Source organism: Ictidomys tridecemlineatus, chromosome 4 (assembly GCF_052094955.1).
Source record: "Ictidomys tridecemlineatus isolate mIctTri1 chromosome 4, mIctTri1.hap1, whole genome shotgun sequence".
NCBI classification, from domain to species: domain Eukaryota; kingdom Metazoa; phylum Chordata; class Mammalia; order Rodentia; family Sciuridae; genus Ictidomys; species Ictidomys tridecemlineatus.
This window is the reverse complement of record NC_135480.1, coordinates 183,790,062-183,816,602: the sequence shown is the minus strand read 5'-3', so window position 1 is coordinate 183,816,602 and position 26,541 is coordinate 183,790,062. Positions and strand designations below refer to the sequence as shown.

The 26,541-nt window shown below is 37.6% G+C and overlaps 1 protein-coding gene and 1 long non-coding RNA gene across 2 annotated transcripts in view; one reads left to right on the top strand and one right to left on the bottom strand.

The window, feature by feature from the left end:
• Positions 1 to 26,541, bottom strand: part of Slc44a1 (solute carrier family 44 member 1) — a 184,141-nt gene that overhangs the window by 18,477 nt on the left and 139,123 nt on the right. The gene's annotated exons all lie outside the window — the stretch shown is intronic.
• Positions 1,191 to 6,266, top strand: LOC120889862 (uncharacterized). The gene is made up of 3 exons (XR_013438211.1): positions 1,191 to 1,281; positions 5,335 to 5,481; positions 5,919 to 6,266. It is a non-coding gene; the product is annotated as an uncharacterized LOC120889862 (long non-coding RNA).

The following is a 26,541-nucleotide window of genomic DNA, read 5'->3' as shown; positions in this document are numbered from 1 at the left end:
TATTTAATCCAGTGTTCTAACCTTCTTCCTTCTTCCTAGGAATCCATTAAGAAGGAAAACAGGACATTTGGTCCTATTTTATCTCTTCCTGCCAAAATCTTGGGGTTCTGCATGACAACAGAGTACATTCTGTCCAGATCAGGGGATTCTGGAATGGGCAGGGCTCTGCAGACCATGCATTTGTTCTGAATCATGGCCAACCAAAGAGACTCTGGCCAGTATATGAAAGGCTGAGGAACTGTATGGACGCCAGCTGTTCAGGGACAGAGCAAGGAGCTCTGTGTAGACAGTCCAAGGCAGCAGCTCTGCTCTCTCACCATCAAAGCAGGCAGCCTGGAAGCATGCTGCCTCCTAGGAGGACTTCCCAACTGGGAGAAAGCAGGAACGGCTAAGTTAATTTCTATTAAGAATTAATGCTTGGCTGTTCCTGTAAGTCATGTGTTCCGAAGCAAACGAGAAGCTTCCCAGAGTGCAAGATGTTCAATCCTTCTAAATACCAGACTGAGACCTGTGATCTACCCCAAGGCTTTTTCTCCTGATGTGTATTTCCTGCAAGATATTCTCTTTGTAAAAATTACAATGAAGGCACAATCCCTTTCCCACCCTGGGAAGCTTATTGAAACACTAAAATAAAAATGACTTTGGACATACTTTAAAATCATCTGAGTACAAACAAAGCCGGGAAATATTTCAGGATGATCATTATCACCCCCTCACCCATATCAGGCACCAGCTTTGTCTTGCAGCCGCCCGTGGGCAGGTACTTCTATTTGGGTACTGCTATTCAGAAATACTAAAGCTTTGCCTAGCTTCCTACTGCGTGTCTGTGCTAACACTAGGATTCTTCAGCTTGTAAATCTTTTTTTTTTTGTGTCTTAGTCTTTTGTTGCTTGGCTTTATTTTCATTGTCATGTTTACTGCCAAAAATTTTTTTTTCAGTCACAGTTTGCCAACATTTTGGCATTTCCAGGCTATTAAGAGTAGATAAATAGACTGTGTGCAATGCAGACTGTCCCTCCAAGTGTTATCCCTCTAAGTCAAAGATTAACTTTGGACCAGACCTTTGAGAGTAATGTCCTTTAGGCTGCTGACTTAGCTAATGAGCAAGAAGCCACATGCTGTTAGGCAATATCTGCCAATAAGAAAGTCAGACCTTGGCAGGAGTGGCTGAGGCCCTCTCCTGATTTGGGGCTGGGCCAGTCAGGCAGAAGCTGCTTATCTGTGCAGATAGGACAGCCCAGCCCATAGGCCAGGAAATCCTGGCTTTGGGGATCACATCTGGTGAGCAAATATTGACAGTCCTCTTGTGTGGGGTGGGTTGGGGGACAGACTGGTTAATGACTGTCAGGTTCCATACCTGAAAGAGCTCAAAATCTTTACAGAGGGGTTGGGAGAGAAATTCTGTAAGTAAGAAGAGTGCTTCTATTTAATTAACCTGTTCTAGGAGTAAGCTCCACAGGACAGCACAGAACAGCATGAACTAGTGACCACTTATCACTGTTGCAGTCTGAGCCTGTATGTTTCTGGGTCTTTTGATGACTCACTGGCATCAAGGGAAGAACAGAAAAAGAAGGGAAAGGAACTAACCTTTTTTGAGGACTATGAATGTTGGGCACTGGTGTCAGGATTTCACACACATTTTTCTCATTCAATCCTCAAGAGAAGGTATCATTAGTTCCTTTTGCCAGGTAAAGAAAGAGAGAAGTGACTTGTCAACATAATGGGGAAGGCAAGGTCCAAATTCATGTCCATCAGATTCCGAATCCCATGCTTTTCTCACGAGACCAGGATATGCATGGTATGACTGAAGACTAAGCAGGAGAGAGAGACAAAGGGACCACTTAGCTATCCTATATGAGGGCAGGTCTTGTGTGTGTGTGTATGATCACAAAGTGAGCAACTCACTCTGCTGTGGAAAACAATAGGGACTGAACTCAGGGGCACTCGACCACTGAGCCATATCCTTAGCCATATTTTGTATTTTATTTAGAGACAGAGTCTCACTGAGCTGCTTAGGGCCTTGCTTTTGCTGAGGCTGGTTTTGAACTCACGATCCTCCTGTCTCAGCCTCCTGAGCCGCTGGGATCACAGGCACGCACCACCATACCCAGCATTATCACTTATTTTTAAAGGGTGCAAAATTATGTAGAAAATTACGAGTTCGTCTATTTTGTACCTCAGTTTCTGAATAAATTCTTAGATCCAATAAGGACATCAACTTTCCTAAGGTCTGTGTGATGGGAATGCTTTGTGTAGCAGTGCTAAGACAAGGAGAGGAGGCAGAACCTCTAAGATAAAAGGCACAGACATCCATCTCTGTCAAATATCTACATAAAAGAACCCTCTGTTCCAGCACACAGTTCAGATCTAATTTTCAGAATGTTAAGGGACTTGACAAAGGACTAGTGATTTTTGTGTTGAATCTGCATAAAATATTTAACTAACAGACCCAGTATTATTCAGGAATTCTAATCCACTTGGATTTGATCACTGTCAGATAAATGAGAGGGGGTATACTTTGGGCATTGATATTTCCAATGGGATCAACAATTCAGTAAAAAGCAAATCTTAAATTTAAACTCTTCTGAGGTTATTCACCACCTATAAGATAAAATAGCATCTTGCTGGTAGGCGGGTGAGGCTTGGCCTGACTCCCTAGCCTCACCTGCCAGCCCTATACTTTATAAGAACAAATGATTGGGAGGTGATCCCTTTCCAACTGAATGTACCACAAATAGTATTTCACACCTCTCCTTAGTATAGAGAGTCTCTCTTCTGGGAACTTCTTACCTGGTAACATCTGCCCCATCTTGTTCCTTGACCCCACTCTCTCCAAATAGGATGAAGTGTCACCACCCTCCCCAATGTCGTGACCCACCATGCACACTTCCATGGCTACCATACCATGGAATTTTTTTTCTTTATCTTGTTTGAAATCTTCAACGAGAGATAAGAATTGACTTCTTAAAATATTTCCCTAACACAAATACAAGGAATAAATTCCCTAGTTGAAAATTTCAGAATATACTTTCAATGGAATTCCAAAAGTTGGTAGTTTTTCGAATAAGCATAATACAGGAACATTTGTTCTAAAAACATGTAAGGAATTGAAAGGCAATATTCTTCTACTAGAAATAGATTCTACTTGGAAGCTATAAAAAGGAGATACAAACCTAAACCTACCTTCCCCCAGATATCAGGATCTTTGATTATCACTGTTAGAGTTTACACACTAAAATGCTTCATCCTATCCTGAGTATTGCAGGTCCCAAAACAGAAAATACTTGGGTAGTTTCAAGGGCTGTTTGCTAATTATTGTTCTCAACCAGCAGGTGTCGCCAGAGACAAGCACATTTGCTACTACTGCCAACTCAAGGATCAAAGAAAATCCTGCTCCAGCGGTAGTCTTCTTCCAGTCAGTTTGCAAAAGCTGCCCCCGCAATGACTAGCATGCATGCCCAGAGTGCTCAAGGTTTATTATACAGGAGAAGCCTCTGGGATGGAGTTGTATGTGAAAATGCAGAGTCCTGAGCCCTAACTGAAAAGATTCTGATTTTAATAAGCATGGAGTGAGGCTCTGTGTAATTTCCATTTTAAGTATCATCCTTCACCCTCCCTGAATCCTCTATTGTGAAGCACTTTCAGAAACCCTAATTGGTTCCCTATGCACAGTATTTATTATCATCTAATAGCCTTGACACAGAGATAACCAGGCTGCAAAGAGAATCATTGTTCATTCATTCAACAGACATCTGTTGAGCATTTACATCTTACCAGTCACCATCGGACACTTCCACAAAGTCACGCAGCTCATCCTTGCTGTCTCAAGTTTGAGATTACCATCAGGGATCAGTCATGGAATCCAATAAAGTTCAAACTTTCTTATATCTACCCCATCAAAGAATCTGGTTTCCAGCATGAGAGGAAAATAATCTCATTTTTCCATTAAAAGTATTCATATATTTACAGAATTTTTGCCAATAAATCAATCCCTGGTATTTAGTTTATAGGATACTAGCATTTTAATAACAGTTGGGAAAATGTGCCTTATTATTACAGCTGTAAACACACACAAAAAATAATACATCTATTAGTATCTGAGAATCAAAACACTGCTATGTTTTACTGCCATGTTACTTTTCTGAATCTAAGATAAAAAAAATCCTAGTGGTAAAAAAGTAGGATAAACTATATGACAACAGATGAAATACAAACAAAAATTCCATTAGGAACTTAAAATTGTCACGATATAGTTATGGGAGGAGGGTTGGTTGAGGGAAAATGCATTTTTAGAAATTGTAACAAAATCATGCATCTTAATGCAAATACCACCAACACCACTCTATGGCCAGTCAACCAAATTTGGTATCCCCTGTGTCCACCTACTTTGTCTTTTTTTTTTGTTTTTAACTTTCTGATCATTATAATTTTTTTTTTCACTAGAAAAGACTTTAAAGGTCACTAAACAAAGCCTATCACTCTGCTCAGTCCTGCTTCACACCATCCCAGCTGCGACAGTGCCTGCCAGTCCCTGTACTCCTTCCTCTGTGGTCAGAGGTCACTCACTCCCCTGGAACTAAGTCCATCTTGCAACTCCTCCAGTTTTGAGGAAGTTTTCTTCACGTTCTGTCTAATAAGCAGGGAAAGCCTCTATCAGAAACACTATCGACCCCGAGGACTTAAGCCTAATGCCTGGGTTAGGACTGAGGGTCATCTGCCTTTAAGTGAATCTTGCTATGGTGGTTAAACACGGAAGGGATTTACTCTCCCACGTAACAAGTCCAGAAGGCAGCAAGCTCAAGTCCAGAGAGCAAAGTTGTCCCACTCCTTCTGTCTTCTAGTTGTGCCATTTTTGGTGTCTGGCTTTTGTTCTTGTTGGTAAAATTATTGGTGTTCCTGCAATATGCCATCTGCATTCTAGTTAGGAGACCCCCATTCTACTTCAGCTTACATCTCATTGGCCAGCACTATGTCACATGGCCACCTCAAGCCTCAGGGTACTGTGGGACGGTATTTCAGTTGGGCACTTTACTAATCAGAATGATCTGAATTATGTTCAGGAGGAAGAAGGGCAGAGGCAATATTGGGTAGGGCAGTTAGCAGCCACAGTCTGATAGTTACAGATGATTAACCCATGTTCATTGACTAGTGAAACAGAAATCTGTCTTTGCAACATTAGAGCCCTTTACAGGCACAGGACGTGATTATAGAAACTCTTTTTCCCTTTGGTACTTAAATAGGGATCATTTCTTGCCTATCCCAAGATGTCTCTTTTCCAAATAGATGTTTTTTCCAGGCTTTCTCTAAAAACACTCCCACTTCTTTATGTTCCAGGTGCTGACTGACCTACAAAAAGTAAGGCAGAGTCATCTCCTTCCTTCTGCTGTATGCCCTGCTATGAACAGAGCTAAAAATCACCTGAACTGAAACAGCCCAATTTGTATGAAGTCTGCCTTGAAGTCAGATGCTTCTGGGGAAAGGGTAAGGGGAAGTGGGACACATATTACTGTCTCCTGCCCTATGACAGAAACTCCGCCATCTCCTTAATAAGGCTTTTCTGTTCAAAAGATCCCCAAGCCACAGTCATCTCATTTGGCCATTGAGAGGCTGCTTTTATGGATGCTGGGAAGTACCTTACATTACCACTGCCTAACTGCTATCAGATTTAGTCTATTGCTCCTGAGCTCGGTTATTCAATGAATTATATAGTCAGTATTAAGTCCCCTTAAAAGCAAGTTATTCTTTTAGTATTGGTTAGAATTTTATTCACCCACTCAGGATATCTCCTAAATAACAGCTGCTACCATAAGACAGAAGTTTATTCAAGTAGTCTGAAGGTGGTCAGCCCAGAGTTGATATGGTGTGTCACAGTGTCCTTCTATCTTGTTGCTCTATCATGTGGGTTTTCTGTTTTCAAGGTCACTTCCTTATCCAGGATGGCTGCTGGACCTCAAGCTCTCCGGTCTGAAACCCAGCCAGCAGGGAGGAGGAAATCCAGGAAAGGGCTTTAAAGACATTTCCTGTTAGTCACATGTCATCTCCTCTTATATACCACTGATCAGAACTGAGTTGCATGGTTACAACTTAGCTACAAGGGAAATGTAATCTTTGTTCAGTGTGGCTATGTATCCATTTAAAAATAGGTGACTTCTACCATCAAAGGCTGAGAGGATATTTGAAGATAGCCTGTAGTCTTGGCCACTCCTTCCATTTCTTTATTCATATTGGTGATATAAATATTAAACTGATCAAGACAAAGACAATAAGAGTTAATGTTTATTGTGCATTTACTATGTGCCAGGCTTTGCCCTAGGCACTTTCCATGGAATCATGTAGCTAATTCCCACAAAATTCTTTTAAGTAAGATCCTATTTTTACCCTATTACATAGATGGGAAAACAGAGGTCTAGAGCCCAAGGTCATACAGCTTATAAGGGTTATTGCTAAGTTTGGAATCCAAGTTCTTAATTAACTAGTACAGTGTGTTGCCTTTGGGCAGTGTGAGAGAGGTGTAAGCATGTCTTATTTTGGAATTTTTTTGTCACTCATATCTGGAGTCTGCCTTCTCTGCTAGAGGCCTCCCTTGGGTTGAAATTAATTAGCGAGCCATAGGCAATCCTTCAATTAATGACTGTTCCATCCCTATTTCTTCTCAGGTCTGTTTAGCAGCTGAGCCTTGCCCTTTATAATTACGAAAAAAAATAGGGTCAGGTCCCAGAACCAGGTTTATGCTTAGGAAGGGGAGATGATGCATCCTACATCGGGATGCAAACACGTCACATGGCTGCCTGTGGGAGTGAGGGGCAGCTTCAAAAGCTCTGGAGCAAGAAAGACCTCAGGGCGAATTCTCCTTGACCTCTCAACTTCCATGGATAAGAACTCTTTGTATATTTGTTGTGAGGAGTAAAAAATGCTGGTGCAGAAGCGCGCGCATCATGCATCTGTACACCACACAGCATGGGGTCTGGCACCTACCAGGTATCTGTGTTTTATTACTTGATCACGACCAGTGAAAGCTCCAAGTCACTGTTGGAGCTCCAGCATCCATGAAAGAGAAAGAAACGGGAAGGATTCGAGGCAGAAAAGATGGTGAAGGGGATAAACATTGTCACTTCTTTTTAAAAATATACCTTGACTTCTGGGAAGTTAACTGAAGGAACAAATTCAACTGAAACAAAAAGTTAGGTGCTAGATTTTCAGAACTATCTCAACAGCTAAACTCTCAAGCCCCCCTACCAAACACTGGGGGAGGAAGGTCTTGGTGCACAGGGCACAGCAGTTCAGTGGAACTGTGGGAAGCCCTGCAAGAGAAGAGGGTTTGAGGCCCTGCTGCAATGTCGAGAAATATTTAGGATTTCATATCAGTGAAAGAAGGAAGACATAAGTGGCCTGATATATATATTTGCAACTATACGTACATTTTATTTCTATGCAAGAAATGTTTATTTCTATGTAAGAGTAGAAGAAAGGAACTACAATTTGAATATGTTCCCCCAAACCCAGGTGTTGGAAACAATCCTTAATGCAACAATGTTAAGAGGTGAAACCCTTTAAAAGGGACTAGGCTATGCGTGGGTTAATGTCATTATTGGAGTGAATTTGTTATTGTGGGACTAAAAGGATGAGTTTGGCCCCTGTTGAATTTCCTCTCACCCTCTATTTCCCTTCCACCTTCTTATGGGGAGAGATTTTGGGACAATGCAGCACAAAGGCCTCAACAGATACAGAACACTTGATTTTGGACTTCTCAGCCATTAGCACTGTAAGAAAGAAATCTCTGTTCTTTATAAATCACCCAGTGTCGGACACTATGTCAGAGCAGCACAAAATGGACAAAGACAGAAGGTAAACGTTCATAAAAACATTGATTATTGATTTAAAAAAAATAAAATAAAAACAGATGTGGTATAAGGTTGTGGAAAAATCGCAATATTTCCAATATTTTCATACCCTGTTCAATTGAACAAAGCAAACAAGGAGACTGGGTGTGTAGCTCAGTGGTAGAGCACTTGCCTACAATGTGCAAGGCCCAAGGCTTAATCCCCAGTGCCACAAAACAAACAAACACACAAACAAAAAAAAAAAACATTTTAATGAAGTATTCCAAAGTTTCATCAGGTAGAAAGTCAGTTTTTTGGTCTTTTTAGTAATTGTTTTCACAATAAAGCCAGACCTTGGTTTCTAAATACCAATTTTCACTGAAGGGAACTAGGACTCTTTGAAGACCTGGCTGATTAGAGTGTCTTGAGTTACAGAAAGCACAAGATGACCCTGGAACATCTGGTTGTGTCAATAAATAAGAACACTCGGAGAGTTACAGGACGGGTCAAAAGGACAGGAGCCAGCATGAATGAGCTCTTATTGGTCAAATCAGAGACAAATAGGGCATAAAAATAAATGACAGTAAAAAAAAAAAATGAAAGAATCCAGACTTTGATATTTATTTATTCACTGAATAAATATTTATCTATATCTACTTTATTTATAAATATTTATTCGGTGAATAAATACATAATAAGAGAACAGGGAAAGCTCTTCCCTATGAATACAGGTAGGAATTAATAATTATGGAACTGGAAAATCACTGGTCAAAACTATAGTAAAAGCTGTTTGAAGAGGAATATGAATACATGCTAATGCTAGGGAGTGAGATGTTGATGAGAAATAGGACTTTTACAGAGTCTCAAAATCTCTCTCTGTAAGATACCCACCCCATAAGATTCCTATTTATTGACAAAGTGAGAAGGAGTGAGTTTACAGTGTACAGGTCAGGAAGGTCTCCTTACCAATGAGTGACCTAAACATCACAATGATGGATGAGCTGATATCCTGGGCCTCCGGATATGGTGCCCTGGGAAGGATGGGGCCCGATTTATATGCTCTCTTTGGCAAAAATGCAAAACCGAATCTAATTATGGGAAAACTTAGGACAAACCCAAATTGAAGAACCTTCTATAAGGGAGTGGTCTCTTCAAAAATATCAAGGTCATGAATGACAAAGACCGAGCAACAGTTCCAAATTAAAAGAAATGGAAGAGACATGAGAACTAAATGTAACGTGCATGATGCTAGGGGTGTCCTTGACTGGGACAAAATTTGTCTTTAACAAACATAAAGGACATTCGTGGGACAATTGTCCAAATGTAAAGGTCTGCAGAGCATGGGAAGTGGAGGAAGGAAAGAAGGGGCATGGGGGTAGGGGAGGAAGAGTGAGAAGGAGAGAAACTGATAAAGCAAATGTCATAAAATAATAATATTTAGGGAATCTGAATGAAGAGTATATAAACATTCTTCATAGTATTCCTTCAGCTTTTCTGTATGTCTCAAATGATTTCAAGATACAGTTTAAAAATAATAGCTAACAATATCATTGGCTTTTACTTTTATTGTGGTGAAATACATATAATATTAAATTTTACCATTTTAGCCATTTTAAAATTGGCATTTAATTCATTTACAAGGTCATGCAACCAGTAGCACTCCATAGTTCCAGAACACTTTCATCACTCCAAAAGGAAACCCTGTATCAATGAAGCAGTAATTCTCTATTTCCCCTTCTTCGGAGAGCCTAGATTTCTCTATGAATTTTGTGTATTCTGAACATTTCATATACATGGAATCAGACAAAATGTGGCCTTTTGTGTCCGGCTCCTTTCCTTTACCGTAATTTCCCTTACCAGTTTTTAAGGCCCATTCATGTTGTAGCATGTGTCAGTAACCAATTTCTTTTTATGGCTGACTATTTCATCATGTGGATACCATATTTAGTTTTTCATTCCTCAGCTGGTGGACATTAGGTTGTTCCCACTTTTTGATTATTGTGAAAAATGTTACTATGGACATTTGTGTACAGTTTTTTTGTTTGAACATCTGTTTTCAATTATTTCGGGTCTATGTATACATGGGCGTGTATTTGCTGGGTCATACAGTAATTCCATGTTTAACTTATTGAGAAACTGCTCAACTGGTTTTCCACAATGGCTACAACACTTTACATTTCCACTGGTAATTTCTCCACACTCTAATCAGAGCTTGTTATTGTCTGTGTGATTATAGCCATTCTAGGGGTGTGATGTTGTATTTCATTGTTGTGATTGGAATTTCCTTAATACCTAACGACATTTGGCATCTTTTCATGTTTTTCCTGTCCATTTTTTTTAACCTGCTCTGTGAAAATGTCTATTGAAGACTTTTGCTCATTTTGAGTTGTTTATCTTTTTTGTTGTTAAAGTGGTAAGTTAAGTTCTTTATATATTCTGGACACTAGATGAGGAATAAATATTTCTCCCATTGTATGGGTTTCCTTTTCATATGTCTCTAATTATGTCTTCAAACTAAAAGATTCTTAATTTTGGTGAAGACTGATTCACCTATTTCTTTTGTTGCTTGTGTTTTTGGTGCCATATCCAAGAAACCATGGTCAAATCCAAAGTCATGAAGATTTACTCCGATGGTTCTTCTAAGAGTTTTGTAGTTTTAGTTTTTGTATTTAGGCATTTGATCCATTTTAGATTAATTTTTGTGTATTTTGTGAGGTAGGAGTCCACATTCCTGTTTTTTTTTTTTTTTTTGCTTGAAGATATCAGGTTGAGCAAGCATTGTTTATTGAAATTTCAGACGGTTCTTTTCTCACTGAATGGTCTTAGTATCCTTGATCAGACACATGGATTTATTTGTGTACTTTAATTCTATTGTACCTGTACCAATTTCAATGTTTATCTTTATGTCAGTATCTATTGATCTATTGATTATTGAAGCCTTGTAGTAGGTTTTGAAATTAGAATGCCTTGGTTCTCCTACCATATTCTTCTTTTTAAAAATTTGTTTTAATTAGTTGTACATGATAGTAGAATTCCCTTTGATACATCATATGTAATGGAGTATAATTTCTCATTTTTCTGGTTATACATGATGTAGAATTCCACTAGTCCTATAGTTATACATGTATATAGGGTAATAATGTCTGATTCATTTTACTAACTTTCCTACCCCATACCCCCTCTCCTCCCTTCACTCCTCTCTACATAATCTAAGTAACTCTGTTCTTCCCTAGCCCCCTGCCCCATTGTGAATTAGCAGCCACTTATCAGAACATTTGTCCTTTGTTTTTTGGGATTGGATTATTTCTCTTCACATGATATTCTCCAACTCCATCCATTTACCAGCAAGTGCCATAATTTCATTCTTCTTTAAGGCTAAATAATATTTCATTTCATATATATATATGAAACTTTTAAAAATTCATTCATCTGTTGAAGGGCACCTAGTTGATTCCATAGTTTAACTATTGTGAATTGAGCTGCTATATACATTCATGTGGCTGTATCACTGCAATGTGTTGATTTTAAGTCCTTTGGGTATAAACTGAGAAGTGGGATACTGGGTCAAATGGTGGTTCCATTCCAAGTTTTCTGAGGAATCTCCATACCACTCTCCATAATAATTGCACCAATTTACATTTCCACCAGCAATATACGAGTGTACACTCCTTTCCCCACAACTTCCTCACCAACATTTATTGTTGCTTGTATTGTTGATAATTGCCATTTTAACCGGGTGAGATGAAATTTTAGTTTTGATTTGCATTTCTCTAATTGTAAAGATGTTGAACATTTTTTCATATATTTGTTGATGGATTGTATTTCTTCTTCTGTGGAGTGTCTGTTCAGTTCTTTAGCTCATTTATTGATTGGGGTTTTTGTTTTTGGTGTTAAATTTTTTGAATTCTTTATATATCCTGGAGATTAATGCTGTATCTGAGGTGCATGTGGTAAAGATTTTCTCCTATTCTGTAGGCTCTCTCTTCACATTGATTGTTTCCTTTGCTGAGAAGAAACTTTTTAGTCTGAATCCATCCCATTTATTGATCCTTGATTTTACTTCTCACGCTTCAGTAGTTTTGTGAAGGAAGTTAGATCCTAAGCCGACAAGATGAAGATTTGGGCCTACTTTTTCTTCTGTTAGGCACAGTGTCTCTGGTCTAGTGCCTAAGTCTTTGATCCACTTTGATCTGACCATATTTTTCCTTTTGAAGATTCCTTTAGCTATTTGGAAACTCTTGAAGTTCCACATGAATTTTCAAACACCATTTTCACTTCTGAAAAAAAATTGGGATTTTGAAAGAATTGTATTGACTCCATAGATCACTGTGGGTAGCACCACCATCTTAACAGTATTCATTTTCCAATCCATAAACATAGATGTCTTCCCATTTACTTATTATGGAGCTTTACATGTTTCTGTGTAAATGTTTTGCACCAATTTGTTTAAATTTATTTCTCAGTATTTTATTCTTTTGAAAGTATTATAAATGAAATTTTCTACATTTCTTTTCCAGATTGTTCATTGCTACTCCATAGAAACAAAACTGTTCTGTAGTTTCTTTTCTTCTCGATTTGGCTTTTGGTATAAGGCAATGTTGGTCTTATAGAATGAGTTAGGAAGTATTCTTTTCTCTTTCATTTTTGGGAAGAGTTTGAAAAACAATGGTATTAATTCTTCTTTAAACATTTAGTAATTCATTAGGTCATCTGGTGCTTTTTTTGTGGGGGGAGTTTTTGAGTACTAAATCAAACTATTTAAGTCTTTTCAGAATTTGTTTCTTCTTGAGTCAGTTTTGTAGTATGTGTGTGTCCTAGGACTGTGTCTATTCCATCTACATTATCTAATTTGTTATGGTACAATTGTTCATACAATTCTCTTATAAACTTTTAAAAAATTTTTTCTACAAAGACAGTAGTAATGTTAATACTTTAATTTCTGATTAAATAATTTAAGTCTTCTTTTGTTTCTTGGATAGACTAAGTAAAGGTTTATTAATTTTGTTGATCTTTTCAAATAATTGACTTTCGATTCCTTTATTTATTTCTTCATTTGTTTCCATTCTCACCTTTATTTTATTCTTTTTGCTTGCTTTAATTTTAGTTTGCTTTTCTTTTCCTAGCTTCTTAGGTGGAAATTTAGGTTAATGGTTTGAGAGCTCTCTTCTTTTTTAATGCTGGCATTTACAGTTATAAGTTTTCCTTTAAGTACTGACTTAGCTGCATCTCATAAATTTAAGTAGTATTTATGTTTTCATGAAACCAAAAATATTTTCTTATTTCCCTGATTTATTTTTCAACCTAGAGATTATTCAGAAGTGTTGTTGAATTGCCACCAATTTGTAAATTTAGCATATTATTTGTTATTGATCTGTAATTTCATTCTATTTTGACTTAGAATATCCTTTAGATGATTAAATTTTTAAAAATATACTGTAGCTTATTTAATGGACTAATATATAGTTTTAAACTAGGGATTATTCCATGAACACTTGAGAATAATGTTGTTGGTGGAACATTCTACAGATATCTGTTAGATCCAGCTATGCTATGGTGTTGTTCAAGTTTTCTGTTTTCTTGACTTTTTGTCTAGTTGTTCTATCCATTTTGAAAATGACATAGTTAAGTCCCAACTATTATTGTTGACTTTTCTATCTTTCTTTAATTCTGAGTTTCTGTTTCACATATTTTGGGCTCCCTTATTAGGTGCACTTGTGTTTGTAATTGCTATATATTATTGATGGGATACTCTTTTATTTTTTAATTTTTAAAAATATTTTTTAGTTGTAGATGGACATAAGATCTTTATTTTATCTATCTATTTATTTATTTATATGTGGTGCTGAGGATCAAACCCAATGCCTCCCATATGCGAGGCAAGTGCTCAACCACTGAGCTTCAACCCCAGTGGGACACTCTTTTTATCATTATAAAACATTCTTCTTCTCCAGTAACAATTTTCACCTTAAGGCCTGGTTTTTCAGTTATTTGTATAGACACTTCAGATCCCTTTTGGTTACTATTTTCATGAAATATCTTTTCCCTCCTTTCACTTTCAACCTATTTGGATAAAAAAAAAGAAACAGAGTCCCTTGGAGACACTATATTTGGACTATGATTTTAAACACATCCTGCCAATTCTGCCTCTTAACTGGAGAGTTTAATCCATTCACATTTAAAGTAATTACTGACAAGGAAGGACTTGCTCTGCCATTTTGCTTTTTATTTTCTATATGTCATATCTTTTTTAATTCCTCAACTCTTTCCTTCTTGTGTTTAATCTATTTTGTAGTGTTATTTTTTCTTTGTTCTCCTTTCCTTCTCTGAATGTGCATTTCAGTTATTTTCTTAACGTTACTTTGGTGGTACAGTTAATACTTTAATAACAAATCTAGTTTGACACCAATTAAGCTTCAATAATACATAAAAACTGTTCTTATGCAGCTCCAAGCTCCCCCCTTGTGCTGTAATTAATATATGGTACGTTTCTTTAAACTGTGAATGGATACTTCAGTCATTTTTGTCAACAATCAAAACTTATGGAATTCCAAGTTAACATCTTTGCCTGTGAGCTAGTTATTGACAGGAAAAAGTTTCATTCTTTTGCTCCACATTATTCTGCTGTATTTTGTCCAAATAAACACTAACAAGCCAGTTGTCATCCAGTTTCCTATGCAGTCTCTTGCCCACAGTTTCACTTGGAAAGACCAAGTCATCCAAGATTGCACTGTGCACAGGTTTCTGGTGTAGCTCCTGGGATCCTTTGGCTGATTTTTTTTACACAACTTTTAAAAATTGATTTAGTTGAGCAATAAAGCCCACATACTTCCAACTGGATTTTTTTCTCCAATTCAGTGACTAGCTGGACTTAGAATTTCTGATAAGATTTCAGTTGAGGATCTATAAAAAGATCGATAGCTTTCCCAACACCAACAACTTCATTTCCTTGACTGCTGTCATGTCCGGCACCCTGCTCAAGTTCTCCAGCTCCAGAAGTGCTGAGAGATGTGGAACTTATCCATCTTCTCAGTGTTGGGCTTCAGAGTTTTGGTGCTCAAGGCAAACATGGCCTTCTTGTTGAGCACCTCTTGTTGAGCACCTTTTTGTATGCCAACTCAGATTTAATAATTATTATTTTATGCATTTGCCTTTTAAATCATATAGAAAGAAAAATGAGAGATAAAAAAATATATATATAATGAGAGATAAAATATATATATATATATTACTAAGTTTTATATTTATCTATGTGGTTACCTTACCAGTTTTCTGTGTGTGAGTGACTGTTTAGTGTCCTTTCATCTATGTCTGAGGAATGTTCTTTAGAATTCAAGGGCAGGTCTGCTAACAACAAACTCTCTCAGCTTTTGTTTATTTGCAAATATCTTCATTTCCCATTTGTTTTAAAGAATACTTTTCTGGATAAAGAATTGTGGACTGGGGGCTGACTTTGTGGCTCAGCGGTAGAGCACTCACCTAGCACGTGTAAGGCCCTGGGTTCGATCCTCAGCACCACATAAAAATAAATAAATAAAATAAAGGTATTGGGTCCATCTACAACTAAAAAATAAATAGAAAAAAAAAGAATTGTGGATTAACTTTTCTTTTTTTCTTTCAGCACTTTCTGTCATCTCACTGTCTTATGGATTCCATGGTGTCTGATAAAAGATTAGGATGTAATTTTATTAAGAATCACTTGTATGCCATGTGTTGCTTCTCTCTTGCTGCATTTGGTATTTTTGTCTTTGTTGATACATTAATTCCAATCTGTCTTGGTGTGGATCTCTTTATGTATCCTCGATAGAGTTTGTTGAGCTTCTTGTCTGTGCACACTTATGTTTTTTTTTTTTTAATCAAAGTTGAGAAGTTTTCTGCCATTATTTCTTCGAACATTCTTTCCGCCCCCTTCCTCTCTCTCCTTTATCTCTGGGACTCCATTATGTATATGTGGATGTCTGATGGTGTTGCAAAAGTCTCCTAGACTCTGTTTGTTTTTCTTCATTCTTTTCTTTTTTTAAATCTTCCAATTGAAGCGCCTCTGTTGACTTATCTTTAAATTCAGTGATTATTTTCCTTCCTTCCAATTGAACCCAGAGCCTTAGTGCTCTACCACTTAGCTACACCCCAACCCTTTTTATTTTTATTTTGAGACAGGGTCTCACTAAGTTTCCCGGGCTGTCCTTGATCTTCCAATCCTCCTTCCTTAGCCTTTGGAGTAGTAGCTAGGCACCACGATGCCTGGATATTCAGTGATTCTTTATTCTGCTCGAATCCCTTGTTGAACTCTGATAGTAATTTTTTTTTTCATTTCAGCTTACTTTTCAACTCCAGAACTTCTATTTGATTCCATTTTTAGAATTTCTATCTCTTTGTTAATAGTCTCCATTCAGTAAGACATTGTGCTGCTCTTGGTTTTCACTTGTTCTTTTTATTTTTTTTTTCCTGCTTGCTGTGGGTCGTATTTGCTTATTTATTCAGTGACTTTTATTAAACTATTTTTTTGATAAAAACATTGTATTCTCTCTAAAGATTAGTCTGCATGGTCACCAAAGTCTCTACTCAACTAGTGATCTGGAATATTTTCTTAAATACTTACAGCCAAAATAAAACAGACAAACAAAGATCTTCTTCCATCTTTGTAGATTCATCCTGTGTATAAAAACCACTTAATGCTTAGCAAGGCATCTTACAACTCTGCTTTAGCTTTCTCTTCCTTAATGCCTAAATACCAGTCAGGTGAATATTCATGGTCTTCTCATTTGTCCACCCTGCCCACCCCCCCCCCCAATCTAGCCCTGGATGTGTGGCATTCTAAATTTCCTTATAAACAGAGGAACTTTTCAAAGTTTTCACTCCCCCACATAAGTCCTTCTTTAGCTTCTTTCTGCCTATGCTTTTTCATCTGTTTCTTGTTGCATGTGTTATTCCTCACACCAGGTTGCATCATCTAATATTTGCCTTTAAATATTTTTGACAAACATCACTGGAACAATTACTTCAGACTTAAGAAGGTTCTAAAGAAGGTGGGAGGAAAAAAAAATCTCCAAGATGATCCTTGAGGAAGCCATCACACAGGTCAAAACAAACAACCACAATTATTTTGAAAACAAGGTTCACGCTGGTTACTCTGGCACCAGGAAGTCACCTCAGAAACATGTACCATGCCACTGTCCCCACAGCTGCTACTGAGCTGGGGATGCCATACAGGCAAGTTAAAAATGCTTTGATGCGCTCTCTCTCTCTCTCTCTCTCTATCTCTCTCTCTCTCTCTTTTCATTTAGCATTCTCCAAGTTGTAAGTTTTTTTTTTTTAAAATTAGATTCCAGAGTTTGATAAAAATTGATTTAATGGTTTTTGACAGCTTAGTCATTTCCTTTAGTGGAAGGAGAAAGTTTTTGAATTTCCTAATCTGTCATTTTAGCCACATCACCTCACCATTAGTTTTCAATACAAAAAGACACTTCACCTTGTTGTGTTCAATCCTATATTCTCAGCTTCTAGCACATAGTAGATACTCAATGTCTATTAGGTGATGATTGAGTGGGTGAACAAATTATCACTTAACTCTACAAAATATCCATAAGACATTATTATTCCCATTTTACAAAGGAAGCTACTGAACCTCAGAAAGATTTTTGTGACTTTCTCAGTTTGCCTATCTTATGCAAGTGGCAGAGACAGATTCAAATCCATATTCATGATCCCAATCTCTTATACTATGCTGGCTCCTTTAGGCATCAGAAATAAGGAGGTAACAACTCTGTTGCATTTAACAGCTTTCAAAGTATATTCCTATGCATTACTTCATTTAATTATAATAACAATCCTACTGCATGGACTGAACATATTTCATCTTTCAGATGAGGAAATTTTGGCACAGAGAGGACAAATAACCTGTAATTGGATTGGAGAAACGAGATGAATCCAGATATGCCAACTGTTAGTTCAGTGCTTTTGCACTACTTCATCTTTTATCTCTACTAAAGTAAACAAGGCTTTTCAACTTTACATGGTTCTTTTTTTTTGGGGGGGAGGGGGTGGTTACCGGGGATTGGACTCAGGGGCACTCAGCCATTGAGCCACATCCCCATCCCTGTGTTGTATTTTATTTAGAAACAGGGCCTCACTGAGTTGCTTAGCACCTTGCCATTGCTGAGGCTGACTTTGAACTCATAATCCTCCTGTCTCAGCTTCATGAGCCCATGGGATTACAGGCATGCACCACCACGCCTGGCAGTCTTTACATGGTTCTTTCTAGGTGAAAAGTAACTGATCTTTCAATGCAGTATTGCATGTAAACCAGGGCCTGGGGATGCATACTTGACTCCCATTTTTCACTTGGCCCCTTATACCAATCAATTATCTGATGGTTCTACCTTTCTACTAACTCTTACAAATATCCTTTTCTCTCCATTCTGTTGCTGGTGCCCTAGCTGAAGACCTCAACCTCACTTATTTGGCATAATACAAAAGCTTTTCCTGCCTGGTTTTCCTGAACCAGAATAAACTCATTCTACATTGTACCCACTTACTGCGAGGTTAAGGGTAAATTCTCGCATAAGTTGACCTAAATTGCAAATAACATCAAGCACTCTTTTGCTTATAATTCTTCAGTGAGTCTCCTTTTTCTTCAGCATAACATTTGGTCCCTTGATATGGTCCATAAGACCCGATACATTTGATCTCTTTTGACTTCTCCATTTGTATATCCCACACCCACTCCTCAGTACAGACTCACTGATGTGAGTCTTCACATATGCTATTGCTTTGCTTGGAACACTCTCTACCTTCCTTTCCTCAAAGACTTATTTACTTATTATATCCCTATTTCCTTACTGCTTGCAACTTTGGGGTGGGGGGTCTCCTTGTCACTCCTGAGTCAACTCAGTTACAGCAGCTGGCACAATATCTTATTACAATCACCCGCTTATCCCTTTGCCTTCCTAAACAGACTATACATTTTTGGAAGGCAGAGACTGGGTCTTTCATTCCTGTACCCTCAGTTATACAGGGCTCATTAAATGTCTTTAGAATAAACAAAGAAATCCTTTCTCTTTTACTTACATTTAAGTCCTGAGTCAGATTTGGATAAAATATATGATAAAAAAATCAGTTAAAGTATCAGAAAATTACATGTTGGAATATTACCAGTTCAGCACCTCCAAACCCCCATTCAAAAGCCATATGAAGACTATTTTTGCTTTCACAATAGATTGAAGAATGCATATATCTTTTTCTACCAGTGAATAAAATTCTACAAATCTTGCTGTTTTCCTTTCTTTTCAGGTTGCTAAGAAGCTCAAAGAATTTAATGCCTCAATGTACTGCGACCATATGAGTTCTGGAGTCTTGTATACTTGTTTCTTCCTATGTCTTTGCTTTCAGATATTTAATTTTTTTTAGTTATAAATGGACACAACACCTTTATTTAATTTATTTTTTTATGTGGTGTTGGGGATCAAATCCAGGGCCTCATGCATGCTAGGCAAGTGCTTTACCACTGAGCCACAACCCTGGCCTCATATTTTTATTTTAATAGATTTTTTTTGGTATATCTGTCTTTTGGAAAAAAGTTTACATGTTTAAATATATCTACATCTGTATATATACACACATATTGAAACATTGAATGTTATTTCTTATTAGCATAGAAGCAAACAGATGGTTAAGGTAACAACGCAGAAGAGAAGAGCTGGAGCCACTGAGACCAAGTTTGTCTGCAGCTACATAAGCCACTGTTAGGTTAGGAATTTTCAACTGAAAACCAGAAATTAGGTAGATTTCATTCATCAGGGAATGAATTTTTTTTTTTTTTTTTGCTGGTGCAGAGAAATGTTTTGAGGACTTCCACTCTTGTCTCACTGGCTCCTTTGTATTATTACAGAAATTTTGCAAAAGATGGTATTGAAAAGAAAATGTAAACCTTTCCAATATTCAGTGAATTAGAGAATCAGATCCTGGATGCAGCTGACCATCTGGCACAAGCCCCCTTCTTTCAACAAAGAGATGTGCTCTGTTTGAGTGTGGGCCTCCATGATTTATTTCTCAATTTCCCCCTAAATCTGGTTACCAGGTCTGCTGGGTTTCCCATTGGACCTCTCCTCTTCTCCATCTTCCTTTCCGACCTCTTCCTTTCCCAACTCTCCCTCTTCTGTTTCTACCTCCATTCCAGCCTCCATACCACTAGATGACTCTGCTTAGGACCAGTCAGAGGCTTCCCACAGCTCACAGTTCAGGTCTGTATACACACCTGCAAGACTCCTGTATCCTCTCTCCTGTTACTTCTAGCTGCACATCCACATATTCTTTGCTCTGCCTGCATTTCCTCCTGCTGCTGATTTCCATGCTGTTCTGTTCTCTCTGTGCAGAGGCACCCCACTGTCTTTTCATCATTGGGCTAATGCTTGCTCTTTGTAGACTCAGCCTCAGATCTCTTCTTCTGATGACCTGAACACCTTCCCTTGTGTTCCCAAAGCACCTTCAACTTCTCATCATAACTCTTGCTGCTGTCTGTCTCCCTCATTAGGCTGTGAGTTACTTAAGATCAGGGAGTATTTACTGCTGAGCTCAGTTCTGCCTGACCAGAGAAGCCTCAGGAAATGCTTATTGAATGAAGTGGCTACTGAGGTGGACATGCTTAGGAAAAGCATCTGAAAGGGGCTTGCTCACCACATCTTCCACAAAATGTGATATGTGGGTCTCATCAACTCCCACAGTCTATTATTTCTATTATTTTTTGTAATCCTTCTAAACTTATCAAATCATCCCCTTTCTTTCCCTTGTCTAATTAAAAAGAAATCCTTAATCCATTTTGGTTTGACTTAGATTTGTTTTCAAGCTGAAAGCCAATTGTCCTAAATACTATTTATTAAAAATTCTTCCCTTCTTTATTCATTTGAATATTCAATAATAGGGTTCTGCCACTGCTCTATTATCATGCTAGTTTAGTTATTATCACTTTACCTGGCTATTTGTTTTTAAATATCACTTATTTTTTCATATTCAAATACAATAGAGAAATTTTTAAACATAGATAAGAAAAAAAAAAACGAATTCAAGTCACCCATAATCTCATAATATAGATTAATCATAATTATCATTTTGATGTAAACAAAGTGATTTCCTTAGCTAACTTTATTGTGCCAGATTAACTGACATTCTTCCACCTTCTGTAGAATGTACTGGTTGATGTCTATAGCATGCTGAATGTTCCTGGAGAGGAGCCTGTATTTGAAGCCTTGTGTACTCTGTTCTCAGCATCAGTGGGTTGTGCTTGGCAAGAGTTAGCTGTGTTTATTCCAGCATGTTATGCCAGGTGTGGTGGTTACTCTAATGGTTTGTTCAAATATTATGTATACTGATAAAAACAATGAATAGGAAAAGAGTAGTTTCTGTGAAAACTAATGCTTTGAAAAATTGAATGCTTTTGAAAGATTCAATAAAGGTAAAATGCTAAAAATACTATTCTTGGATTAGAAACATAAACACTGGGAAGAAATATAAAAATCCTGGAGTCTACAATCAATGGGCTTCATAAGTACCTCTAAATTCTTGATCCATTTCTTAAAAATTGATTTCACCTTATTACATTTTGGGGTGGTTACATTATTGATATTATTAATGCAACTTCAGAGGAGTCAAAAGTATAAAAATGGGAACTGATATAACTATGTCAAAGATTGGTCAATGAACATTATATCTTGTAGATTTAGAAAATTCAGGGAACTTATAAATACCTAGAGAGCTTTAAGATTTCTATTGAACTTTTTGAAAAGCCTATGAAATGGTCTAACAGTGAGGTCTACTTTTTCTGGAATCCTAAATTTAATCTTAGGTGAATGTCTTAAAATAATTCTTTTCCTTAACCAAAATTTCCAATTAACCCATTCAACACAGGGTCTTTAGAATTGATAAATACAGCATCTACCATTTATTTTACATGAGAATATACTATAAATATTGCTTTATCCCCCCTTTATTGACTATATTGTGAATGTGATTCCAAGTCATTGACTATTCCTATGTTACTGCTAATGTCTGCCCAGTCCCTCCAATTGAAATTCTATTTATGCTTTCTCTTATTTACCATTTTAAGCTATGCATCTTTCTTGATTTCCTCTTTTCCGGGACTGACAAAGAGCTGGGAATTAGAGGTTAGAGGACGCAATGTGAACTTGACTGAAAGCGTCCTTCTGACATTAAAGGCAATTCCTCCTTAAGGTGGCCTCCCTAGTCTGAAGGACCTGGCCAGGGAGCTTGAAAACACCTAGAGAGCATTAGGTTTCTACTGAATTTTTTGAAATGGTCTGATAGCTAGGTCTACTTTTTTTTGAATCCTAAATTTAACTTTCGGTGAAACTCCTAAGTTATTTTTTTCCAGAATTTGGATAACAAATGAGGCGTAATACCAAATTAAAATCACAAAGCATTTCTTAAGTTTCACTACCATTTGCCAAAACTAAAACAAACAAGAAACCCCTGTGAAATGGTACAATCCCATGAGTTAGTTTTACAGAACCTGATCTAAGATAGAAGCCAAAGAGCCTCATAGGACACTGGCTTCTTTCTGAACTGTTCAACATCTATAAAAGCTTTGAGCTGTACAGCTATTAGAAGTAGCTCGAATTTTAATCACTACTTCTATATTGAGCTGGGGTGCACAAGTACAGTCAAGCACCTCATGAAATTTCAATCAATAAAGAACCATATAGGGGCTGGGGCTGTAGCTCAGTGGTAGAGCACTTGCCTGGCACACGTGTGGCACTGGGTTCCATCCTCAGCATCACATAAAAATAAAAGGAATTGTGTCCACCTACAACTGAATCAATCAATCAATCTATCTATCTATAATGGACCATATACACAAAAGTGGTCCAATGAGACTGTATCAGCTAGTGATGCTGAAGCCATTGTAGTTTTGTAAATATACTCTGTGACGCTTGCATAATAATGTCATTGTCTAATGATGCATTTCTCCAAATGTGTCCCTTCCTGTCTGCAGGTGCCTGCATTGTATCTCCTGAACCCTCTGGATTTGTCTTTATTTTGGGAAGCCTGAGGTTAACTACAGAGTGTACTTTTCATAGCCATACAGAGAAAGACTTCTGGATAGCTTTTAGGAAAATGTGAGAATTTTCAGACTCTTGAAGATTATATAAGAGAAATTATGCAAACAGAATCAGAACTGTCCCCAAAAGGAAAAACGCTCCAGATTGGTTAGTACTATTCAGTATTTCAAACACCTCCCATGTCTGAGGACTCCTCACAAGTGTTCTCTAACAGCTCCTTTGGCAGGATGGCATCAACACCAGGGCTATCATTATAACATTAGCTAATGAAGGGCATTCTGTAGATTAGCCTCTCAGGGAAAATCCAAACTACGAAACAAATTAGAAGAGGTTTATTGGTATTTCAACAGGTCTTCTACTTAGGAAGAACATCCCTTCCTTAGTCTGTAATATCACTTAAAAACTACTTTTAAACAATCATTTTTTTTTAGACTATAAAGGGAAACAGCTATGCCTGAATGACAGCACCCCACAGTGTATATACCCACTCAGTATAAATCAAGGCTTCAGTTCATGTTTAGGGCACTGCACCAGGCACAATGTTTTCCATGGGGGACATCTTTTACTCTGCCTGATAACTGAATTCACTTGCAACCTTAGCATTCTCATGGCCTCTCAAGACCTCAGCTATGAACCCTGGCTGTGAAGTGAATGAACTTTGCACTTCACAAATTGGTTTTAGTACATCTATATTCCATAGCCCATGGATCCTGGAAGATGCTAGAAAAGAATAGCTGGGAAATTCTTGGATATCCTTGCAGCACACGGACCTAATTTGAAACCATGATCACTTCCTATCAGTCACCACTATGGGCATGGGGAGGTGTTACAACACAGTAGACAGTGACATTCTTTCCTATAAAATTTTATTTATTACATAAAAAATTCTATACATTTGTTAGACTAAAATACAGTTTTCATTATAATTCTGGCAACTGAGTCAGTACACAGAGAAAACTTAGCATTAAATCAGCATTTTTTCTAGTTCATATTTCTGCACAAGAAAAACATTTCAAAGCTCCATTTCATATAAGCTCATCGTACTCTGAAGCCAGATGGAACGCCATCCAATTCAGAGCTCTTAGAAGTTAATTTCCCAGCAAGATTTGATAACTCCAGAAAGTTAATTGCTTAATATACATATTTTTAAGTCCTCTGAGAGCATAATGCTCCATCTGTAGAGTTGCACTGTGTCGATGACGACAGTCACAAACACCAGGGCTATGACTGTGTGGGGGGCGTGTTCAAGCACCTACATGGTTGTTTCCCCACATGCATACAGTGTAGTGACACTGTAACAAGGAAAAAAAAAACCCACATAATCCTAAGGTAAATGATCCCACACTGTGGACTTTATGGAAGGCGCAGCTGCAGTCCTCCAGTTTGTAATGGACAAAGACAGGACATGACATGAAGATTTATGACATTCTGAAATAGGATGCAGATGGGGGGCAAATGAACAAAAGGGCATCAGGAATATGTGGCACCACAATGTACTTCTCATGCTGGATTACACATCAGGAGAGCTGATGTGCCATTTTCTGTTTATATTACCCCATATAACGGGCCAGGTTTGACACTGGATGTGCCTGAGAGAGCAGTAGCAGGTCCCCATTATATTGACTGGTCTTTAAAATTTGGTTGCCTTATCCTAAGAGTTCTGTCCTAAACTTAAGTTTGGAAAGGCTATGCCAAACCAGCATGTGGAAGCTGGGCCTTTGGTCTTTAGAAGAAAGGCTTTTGTCTTTGGTTGTTTTTCCAGAGCCTCTGCCATCCTGTTAGATACTCTGGACACTTTTCTACTTGCTTTCACCTTTGTTAGTAGGAAGGTTTTTTTCCTCCTGTAATGAGATCAGCTAATAATCTACTTGAATTTACTTCATTAGGTACAAGATCTATTTGAAGAGTATTAAGTAGTCATGAATATTCTGACAGTAAAAATTGAAACTCCTTTTCGTTATGGAACTCCTAGGACTCTCATAAGGGAAGAAAGAAATTAGGAAACATCAACACAACAGAATCTAGTACTACTAGGACAACCCAGTAGAAAAAAAGGGAACATTCCCTACATGATTTACCTCCAAAAATCAAAACTAGTAAAATCAAGAGGGGTCAAAAAGAAGTTCTGAGCATAGTACATACAGGTACCAAGGTAGGGGAAATTTACATAATAGTCCCCGTCTCAAACCACTAGTCTCCAAAGCTATTCTATTATTGTCACATTCTAACACAATTTATGTAAAAGTCCTGACCTGATTATCAACATAATAAATAAAGAAATCTCTTACATTTTTTTTTAGTGGCATGCCTTCTATCTGCCCATTTATTCCAAGTCTTTTCAATATTGATCTTAACTCACATGGAGTGATTTAATACACAGTTCTTGAGCAACAACTGAATCAAACTACATCTCCAGCTAGCAGGATGGGGATAAGGCTCATACAAAAGGTCAGAATACTCTCTTTAAAAGTCATACCTGTCTATGACAAAAGGACCTATCAAATTTAGGCTGGACATTGGCCCTTTTCTGTCTCATACAGAAACTTGTACCAGTAGTATCTCTCCATTTGCTGTTGTTGAAGGTTCATTACATCTTTTTTAGAGGTGTAGGGGACAGGAAGCTGAATTTTCTCCTTTTTCTTTAACCAGCCAGTTAGGAAATTTCCTCTGCTTTCTTCAGCCTAAGAATGTAAGGAGTGGTCTGATGTCTAATATGTAAACCATGATCCACTGGAATCAGATCTCAACAGAACTTCAAACTCCCTTAAGGCTTCCTGCCTTCTTCATTCAAGGGCCCTTCCTGAAGAGCTGCCTTGTAGCCGCAGCACACTCACCTAGTGGTAAGTTGTGGATGTGGAGAGTTCCACAAGCTTCCCTGGAGAAGGATGATGAGTGGACATGGGGAGTGGAGGCCCAGCCCCACTGGCACAGTGGTTCAAGGCTGCTCTAAAGAGGAGAAGACACTCAAAAAACAGTAAACACCTCCTTGATTTAAGATGGGGTGGGAGAAGTTGGGGAAACACATTTTAAATTTCTACTCCCAGCATCTACTCCAATTTTCCATTCATAATTTTTGGCAAGTATGTACTCTATACATGCGAGTTTGCTAATTTTTCATCATCTTCAACTATTCTGGGTGATACTTAAAGATATATTTTAAGACAGTGATATACTGATGACACTACATCGCATAATGTCATATATGAGCTACAATAAAAATAAGCAAGTGTTTAAGTAGATGGATAATTACAAAGATTTTCTATTAATTACTTCTTGGATTTTTTTTTTTCTATTGTTGTTCATTGAAAATTTGGTATCTTGCAAAAAGACCCCCAGAACACACAGACCCTCACACGTCTAAGGCAAGACATCTTACTATTTGTGAAAATTCAGTGTTGACCATCTTGTTATTCATTCAGATCAGGGTAGTTTCTCTATCCAAATCTGGTATTAAATTATACAAAATCTTAGGTTATAAAAAGATTCCAGACCAGAGATGAAAAGTATCATCTTAAAAGGATCTTTAGTGGACACCTAGCCGCTTCATGAGCATTTAAAATATTTAAAACCGATGTGCTATGTGCATTTAAGAGAAAGACAGTCCACAGCTTTCATAAGTTGGAAGGGACAAATGGTCCCTCAAATGTACCTGC